The sequence below is a fragment of the Dromaius novaehollandiae genome, chromosome 2 (genome assembly GCF_036370855.1).
Source record: "Dromaius novaehollandiae isolate bDroNov1 chromosome 2, bDroNov1.hap1, whole genome shotgun sequence".
Classification (NCBI taxonomy): domain Eukaryota; kingdom Metazoa; phylum Chordata; class Aves; order Casuariiformes; family Dromaiidae; genus Dromaius; species Dromaius novaehollandiae.
In genome coordinates, this window is record NC_088099.1 from 6,096,932 (window position 1) to 6,104,561 (window position 7,630).

Genomic DNA, 7,630 nt, shown 5'->3' on the forward strand with positions numbered 1-7,630 from the left:
TTCAGGAGCACTCCATATCTCCTGGGCAGCACAGCCAAAAATGACTGTATCGCACAGAGGGAGCAAGAAGGCAACAACCCAGTCCCACTGGGGAAACAGGCCCTCCCAGCCAGCAAAGCCAGCTTGAGCCATCCTAGCAGAAAGCTGAGGACATAGAGATGGAGAGAATATCAGGCAGCCCCGATGCCAACCACCAGCCACAATACCCAGTGGGACGCAAGAGGAGAAAGGGCTACCTGAGGCTGCCACCATCAGACACTGGCTCCCACCGAAAAGCAGCTCCTTGGGATCAGCAGGAGCCGAGCGCAGTGTTTTTGAGCGCCAGCCCAGGGGAGAAGCAGGACAGGACCTGCCCCATCGTACTTCTTCAAAGACACCACAACTGGAGCCCTGTGGCCACCACGAACCATGGTGCATGCCCAGAGCAAGCTCCTGGGACCAACATCAAAGCAAATGCACCTAACTGCTAATCCAGCCGCGGCGATCAGGAAGTGGGGAGGGCAGCGTAGGGAGAACTACAATCCAGCATTTCAAAAAGCACATGCATTCAATGCCTTTCCCGGCTTTTCCATCCAGGCACCTCTTTGCAATGCCTCTCAAATTCCCCGAAGCACAGTGCCATTCAGAAGGAATACACAGTGAGAGCCATAAAAACAACACCCTTCCCCTACCCCGATCCTCGTGGCAAAGCACGGCACAACTCGGGAGCAGCTTGAATGCGCCCTGCTGCTGGGTTTATCCCAGGCAGCAACATTCAGAGCTGGACCTTGAAACTTTCAATAAAACCAATGATGCAATAAGCTAAGCACAGCTCAATACAGTCTCTGTTTATCTCTTTTATTTGCCATCAGCACCCTCCGACCAGAAATAACTGAAATATCTTGCATATTTCTCAAGTGACTCTTGCTACTCGGTGAGCACTGGCATTGAAGGAATAAGATCAAGAAGCAGCAAATACATTCCTCTGGTTTATTAACCAGCCACCTAGGTTTTCCAAAAGCAACTCTCCAAACTGGAATCCAGCAAAAGGATTGTAATAGAGGGATTGATACCATATTTCTGCACTGAAACTCAAACAGAAGATGTTAAGGTTGCTGTTCCTGGAATCTGAGACTCCTCTTGGGCCAGTCTAGGTAGCAACTGCAAAGCAATGCAGCTACATAAACTCATGTGAGCATCTTGCATCAGCATGGAAAGCTGTCCAGGAGCTTGGACCAGCCTGGTAGCTTTACTGAAGGATGTTTCACCACTTCAGCAAAATGGGCCCTGTTTCACAGCTACACAGTACATCAGTGCATTATCAACCTCAAAGGAAGCAAGGCTAAACATATGATCTCCAATTTCCAGGTAGTAGTTATTCACCACTTAGATCTTCACGGACTGCTTAGATCCACCATCCCACCATCCAGCCATGCACTGCCACATCAGCCACATTATTTCTGCTGCAGATCCGGAGATGAGTTATAGCTCTGCCACTGATCGCAATGACACTGCACTGACCCAGCATGCAAAAAAGGGACAGTCCCCCCCCCACCCAGGCCACTCTCAGGATGGTGACAGAGAGGAAGCAGTGAGAGGTTGGCAGAAAAAGAATAATACAGGGGTTGTTTTTGCACACAGGCACCCCTTTCTTTCAGCTGACCTTCACCACTAGCTTAAATGGACCTCACTCTACACCTTCTCCCCAAGTCTCCCTTATCACAGCACTTGGGCTCCCCTGGTGCAGCGGATGCTCCTAAACATTAACCTGGATCGCAGGCAAAATTCACCCATTAGCAAGAGCCAGAAAAAGTGAGCATAAGCCAAACGTGCCCATCACCCTTGTGCAGGGTCCTCACAGCTCGGGATAGAGCATCTCTGCTGCAACCTTGCAGAGCAAAAGGTGCAACAGCACCTTGTAAATAGGCTGAATCTCTACTAGATTTCATAGGCTTTTATCATTGTGCAGGACACTCGGCTATAGCCGATTTACATCATCTACGATGTGACTTCTGCCCTGTACAAAAGCACTAAGTAACTCAAGCAATTCACCATCCGCATTGCAAAAGCTCACTGCTCAGTGACTTCCACATGCAGGAGCCTGCCAGGTCTCAGCAGATACCTCAGAGAAGACACATTTCCCTCTGAACCTCTGCAGCAGGACGAGCAGGAACAGAATTTGTAACACAAGACAAAAGTCATTTTTTCCCCCACAAAACCTGATGTTTGGGCTAACAGCTATTGTTACATGCAAAAATCTTAACAGTCCCTTGGGGATTTACAGACACTTGGAAGCTTCTGCGCAAGAAATACCTCCATGTGGACGAGACAGCCACCCAAATGCAATTGCTCCAGGACAGTCCTAGCTCTAGGGCAGGAGCACTCAGAGCATCTCGCAGGCTACTCAGAGCATCTCGCAGGCTACAGATACCCTTCAGAGCACTGGATTTAAGACTTTCCCCCCTCCCCTGCAAAGACTTCTCATCCCTCCAGACCTTTTCCCAGAGCAATCCTACCCAGTCTTTTTTCCCTGAACCATCTAGTTATCAATCAGGTCACTCTGTTGCGTAGCATGGAGGCTCGTGGCCATAGCAGCTTTGTACAGCAGGCTGGGCTTCACCCAGCCAGGGCCATTTTTTCAAGCTATTTCATCTTTAAGCACTACCTGAACTCCGTCCATCCACCCATCCCTCCGAGGGCCCAGCCCACACGCCCGCTGTTTGCACAGCGTCCCATGCAAGAGGTTGGCCGGCTCCTTCCAGGATCTAGCCATACATGGCCCAGGCCTGCCTCACCGAGCACGTTACCCGATGGACTTTGTCCCATGCAATTTTTACAGCACCGAGCCAAAGCCTGGCTCAGCTCCACCCTCTGCTTTCACTGCTGCTGTGGCTTTTCCTCCCTAGGCTGTGCCGGATCCTCTGCCAGCCTGGAGCATACGAAACGGGGGGAGCTTCCATGGAAGTGATAAATCTCGCCATCCTTCTGCAGGTGAGGTCCACCCCTCCTGAATCCTTCTGCAGAAATATCCATGCTTCATGAGCAAGAGGTGTAAAACAGAAGCCAACACGGATTTTAACTCAGGAGAGCAGGACAACCTCCAGCCTACTACAGGTTCTCACTAAATTGAGAGTTACTTGGTCTTTGCTAACATTTATTTGGGAATCTTCCAGGGAAGGAAGAAGCGTTTAGGGAAGTGTTAAGGAGCTGAATCTCCCTCCTCTTGGCAGGACAAGCACACCTTCGGCCTTGACTTCTAAAAGCCCTGGAAGCCCAGGTCAAACGCTCCAGGTAGCCCCACTGCTGCTTGTCCAGTCCCGCAGGTGGCCTTTCCATAAGTCCCGCTGGTGGCCTCTCCATAGCAGCTGCATTAAGATGCCTCAAACACAAGCTGGAACCTGAGACCTGACGCAGCGACGACACGCGACAGCTCATCCACCCCAGATCACAGAGAAGGGGAAGCAGCGGCAAGGGCTGCTAGAAGACGCCAGGCTCGCTGCAAACACGCATGCCCCCAGTTTGGTGACCACTTCCCTCCGTGGCTGCTGCTGCAGAGGGTGAGCCAGCTTTGGGCCAAATTCCTCCACGTTCCCCACCACAGGCCACGATGATGCTGCGGTGTCCAACTCTGCGGGCTCAGCCGGGCTTCGAGCCCCAGCACCCTTCCCCGCAGACGGCAGCACGTGCTCCGAGCACCCAGGAGGCCAACAGGCATTCAGCTTTCCGAGCCAACTGTGCTGCTCGAAAATCCTTTCCCCATCAGAAAAAAAGGCGCTGGGCCAGAGGCAATGCCCCTGCCAGCTGGGGAGCACTCCGAGCACAAAATAAATCCGGTCTGTGCTGCACCAGGAGAGGATCTCACTGCCGGGACGGCGGCACTGCAGGGTTGGACACAGCTCAGCCAGTTGCATGCACAAAGCTGTTCCTCCTCTCCGTCCAGGGGCTCCACGCTGTTGCGTCAGGACCATCGGCCATGCAACCCCGGCAGCTCTCCGGTATCGCACGAGAGTGCTCTCGCACTTGTCCTCCCTTCCCAGGTTTCACCGCGACGGGCGATTATTCCGCAGGGAGTAATCTGCTTTGAAGAAGAGGGCACCCTCCTCTTGGAGGCATCGTGGCTTTCGCTTTCCCGTGGCGTTAAAGATCAGACGGGCGAGATGGATTTGGCTGGACGTCAGGGGTATTTCCGCCGTGATGAATAGTAAGGTTGCTCGGCCAAAGCGGCTCCGAACTGCAGCGATGGACGGAAAACAAACAAAAACGCGCGGGCGCACGTGCTCACCCGGCAGCTCCCTTCCCCGGCAGAACCGCGCTTGCCTGGTCTCCTTGGGGGAAAAGCGGCACAGGTCGGATGCCGGCCACGACATTAACCACATCGGACGTGGACTCGCGCAGTGCGGGGTGCTGGCCAAACCCACGGAGACGACGCTTCAAGCAAAACCGAGATGATACTTGGCACTTGCATCTGGCAAAGTCGGATGCAGACGGCATCCACAGCTCCCCCGGCGCAGCCAGCCACGGAGCGCGCTGCAGAGCGGCAAGCGAAGACACCCGGCGCGAGGAAAAAACCATGCAACTAGCCTAAAAACCACGCAGAAACTAAACGCAGAGTCAAACGGGAACCTGCAAGTCCCAACTGCAATGCCGTAACCTTCAAAGTCAACCGAGTGGCTGGAAAGAGCCCAGCATGCAAGAGCGGCGCATCACGGACCGCGTTAGCACCCAGGTGCAGCGGCACGGACTTGCCGCCCGCGATACCGCGCTCCGGCCTGGCACGCGTCGAGCGCGCAAAACCGGGCGCTTGGAAAAAGGCACCAGAAAGAAACATGATCTTGACCGGCGCACGCGGAGCACGAGGAGCCAAAGAGCCGCCGGAGCAGCGGGTGGGGAGAGCGCCAGCCCCGCAGCCGCGGGACGCATCACTCCTTCGACGCTTTCCCAAAGGCGTTCACAGAAACTGCCTGCTCACTTATTTCACCTTGCGATGCTTAAATGAGAAAAATAAACACAGCGTGGGGATTCATGGCAAGCCATCCAGGTTCAGGATCAGGGGGCCATTTATAGCTTTTCCAAGAAAACAGCCTTTGAAGGCTGGTGGAAGGAAAGAAAAAAAAAAAAAAAACAAGTTGAACTCTGCGTTCCCCTTTTTGCGGCTGGATAACACATTTTCCGCCTCCCTGGTGCACGGCTGACAGCGTGCCCGTTTCCGCACGTCACACAGGGCCACCGAGACAGCAGCGGAGGCGACGGAGCCCAGCAGCCGCCAGCATCGCGTGCGGACACATCACCCCCGGGCGCACACGGACACGGCACGGCTGCGGGCATCTGACGGATGTAAAACCCACGGAAAAAACTGCGGTACCAACACCGGTTTAGAGAACGAACACAGGAGAAAGCCTTCAAGCCCATGTGCCACCAGGCTGGCCGCCCATCCAGCCACGTGCCCCGTCTCCAGCAGAGCAGCGTTAACAAGCTGCAAAGCCTCCAGGAGAGGGAAGCCCCGATCCCGCAGGAGTCTTGGGAATCCTGGAAGTCCCTGTTATACTTAATGCCAACCTAGGGCTCTGAAAACGCTCAGATGCAAGCGCTGCAAGATGGGCAGTCGCGTGCAAGGCTGCAAACGAAGTCAATCTCGTGCACAAGCGAGGAGTTGCCCCATGCACGGAGCGACATCGAGCTGCACGTGCCAGACTGGAAAAATTTGCAAGTTGCCACAAAAGGAAATTCTGCCAAATGGCTCGGACCCAGGAGATCCCTGGGATCACCCAGATCGGCACAGATCCCAGCTCTCCAGTGAGGACCCTCCTCCTCCTCCTCTCCCAGCTCCCCATTCCCAGCCGGCCTCTCCTCCTCCCCATTCCCAGCCAGCCTGTCCTCCGTGCTGGCCGGAGGGGAGAGCACCCTGCATTTTGTCTGCACACCGATGCATTCAACACAGTCCCCGGCACGCTCTGAACCAGAAGCGGGTCTATGCAAATAAATATATATACACACACATATATATATAAAAAAAACAAAACACAACACTTTTTTCCAAGGAGCATCCGGCCGGGGAAAGCCTTCGGCCTGGCACACAACTTCCCCCTCCGCTCCCAGCCCGGCCTCATAGCGCCGGCAACGTAACCGCTCCGGCAGCGTGGGCTCAGCGCTGGCTCGCCCCGTCGGGGCACGGTCGCTCGCCTGCCGCAGGAAGAGCCGGGCGCCCACCGCTCCGGCAGCGGAGCCTTCCTCCCGGCAGCCTCCTCATCCTCACGCTCTGCCCGGGGCCAGCTGCCGTGCCAGCCCGCTGCTGGACTTTGCTCGCCCGGTGAGCCAGGGCTGGCGGGAGAGACCACGGCGCGGACACCCCGCTTGCCCAATGCTCGGCATCACGGCGGGACCCCGGCCACCGCCAAGGGCAACGCGGCCGCGTAACACCCTGCAGGCAAATGCACCCTGATAACACGATACCATATATATAAAATATATATATATAATATGAGTATATATATAAGTGTGTGTGTATATATATATATATGCACACACATATATATATACACATATATAAACATCTGGGGTCTGTAACGCAGCTGGCAGCGCAGGGCAACGCTGGGGAAAGCGAGTTGCGGGTCGCAGGCGGAGCAGCTGCCGCAAGGCGAGTCCCGAGACGGAGCCGGAGCCGGGCCGGGCCCCAGCAGCCACCACCGCATGCCCGGGGGACGCAGCCGGAGCCCGAGCTCCAGGCGAAACTCAAGGGAAAAAAAGAAAAAATAAATAAAAAATAAAATAAAATTAATAAAATAAAAAACAAATAAATAGAATAAAATAAAATAAAATCGCAGCGAGTCGCGCCCGCAGCCCGCCCCCCCGCCTCCGGCAGCGCTGCCCCGCCGCAGCACGAGCCCCCTCCCCGCGGGCCTTACCCCGTCCGGCGGCGCGGCTACCGGCGCAGCGCCATGCCCGGCGGCTCGCAGCACCGCGGGCCCAGCGCCGAGCACCGCCCGCCCGCCCGGGCACGGCTGGGCACGGCTCGGCTAAGCGCGGCTCGGCGCGGACCGGCGCGGCGGCACCACCAGCACCAGCAGCAGCGGCGGCGGCAGCAGCGGGGCGCGGGGCGGCGCGGGGCGGCGCACAAAAGCGGGAGGAAGCGGTGACGCGCGGCGGCGCCGCGGCCAATGGGGCGGCAGCGGGGGCAGGCGCCGCGCTCGGCCCCGCCGCCAGCGGGCGGCCCGCCGGGGGGCGCCGCCGCTGTTGCCGCCGCCGCCGCCGCTGTTGCCGCCGCCGCCGCTGTTGCCGCCGCCGCTGTTGCCGCCGCCGCCGCTGATGCCGCCGCCGCCGCCGCTGGGGGACGCCGCCCCGCCGGGGGAGCCTCTGCCCGCAGCCCGGGTCAGCCCGGGGGTCCCGCAGCCCGGGTCAGCCTTGGGGACCCCCCATTCTGCAGCCTGGGTCGGACCCGGGGGGCCCCGCAGGCCAGATAGGACCCAGGGGGTGCCACAGCCCGCATCAGCCTTGGGGACCCCCCATTCTGCAGCCTGGGTCGGACCCGGGGGGTCTCACAGCCAGGATGGGACCAGAGGGTGCCACAGCCTCCATCAGTCTTAGGAACCCCCCATCCTGCAGCCCGCATCAGACCTAGGGGGTCTCACAGCCAGGATAGGACCAGGGGGTGCCA

The 7,630-nt window shown here is 57.4% G+C and overlaps 1 protein-coding gene across 3 annotated transcripts in view; it reads right to left on the bottom strand.

The window, feature by feature from the left end:
* LOC112981158 (mitogen-activated protein kinase kinase kinase 3-like) overlaps positions 1–7,104 on the bottom strand; it is a 77,228-nt gene extending 70,124 nt beyond the window's left edge. For all 3 annotated transcript variants that reach the window (XM_064505698.1, XM_064505697.1, XM_064505695.1), the window contains exon 1: positions 6,882–7,104. The gene's annotated coding sequence lies outside the window, so the exon portion shown is untranslated. The remainder of the gene's footprint in view (positions 1–6,881) is intronic.
* Between the last annotated feature and the right edge of the window lie 526 nt (positions 7,105–7,630).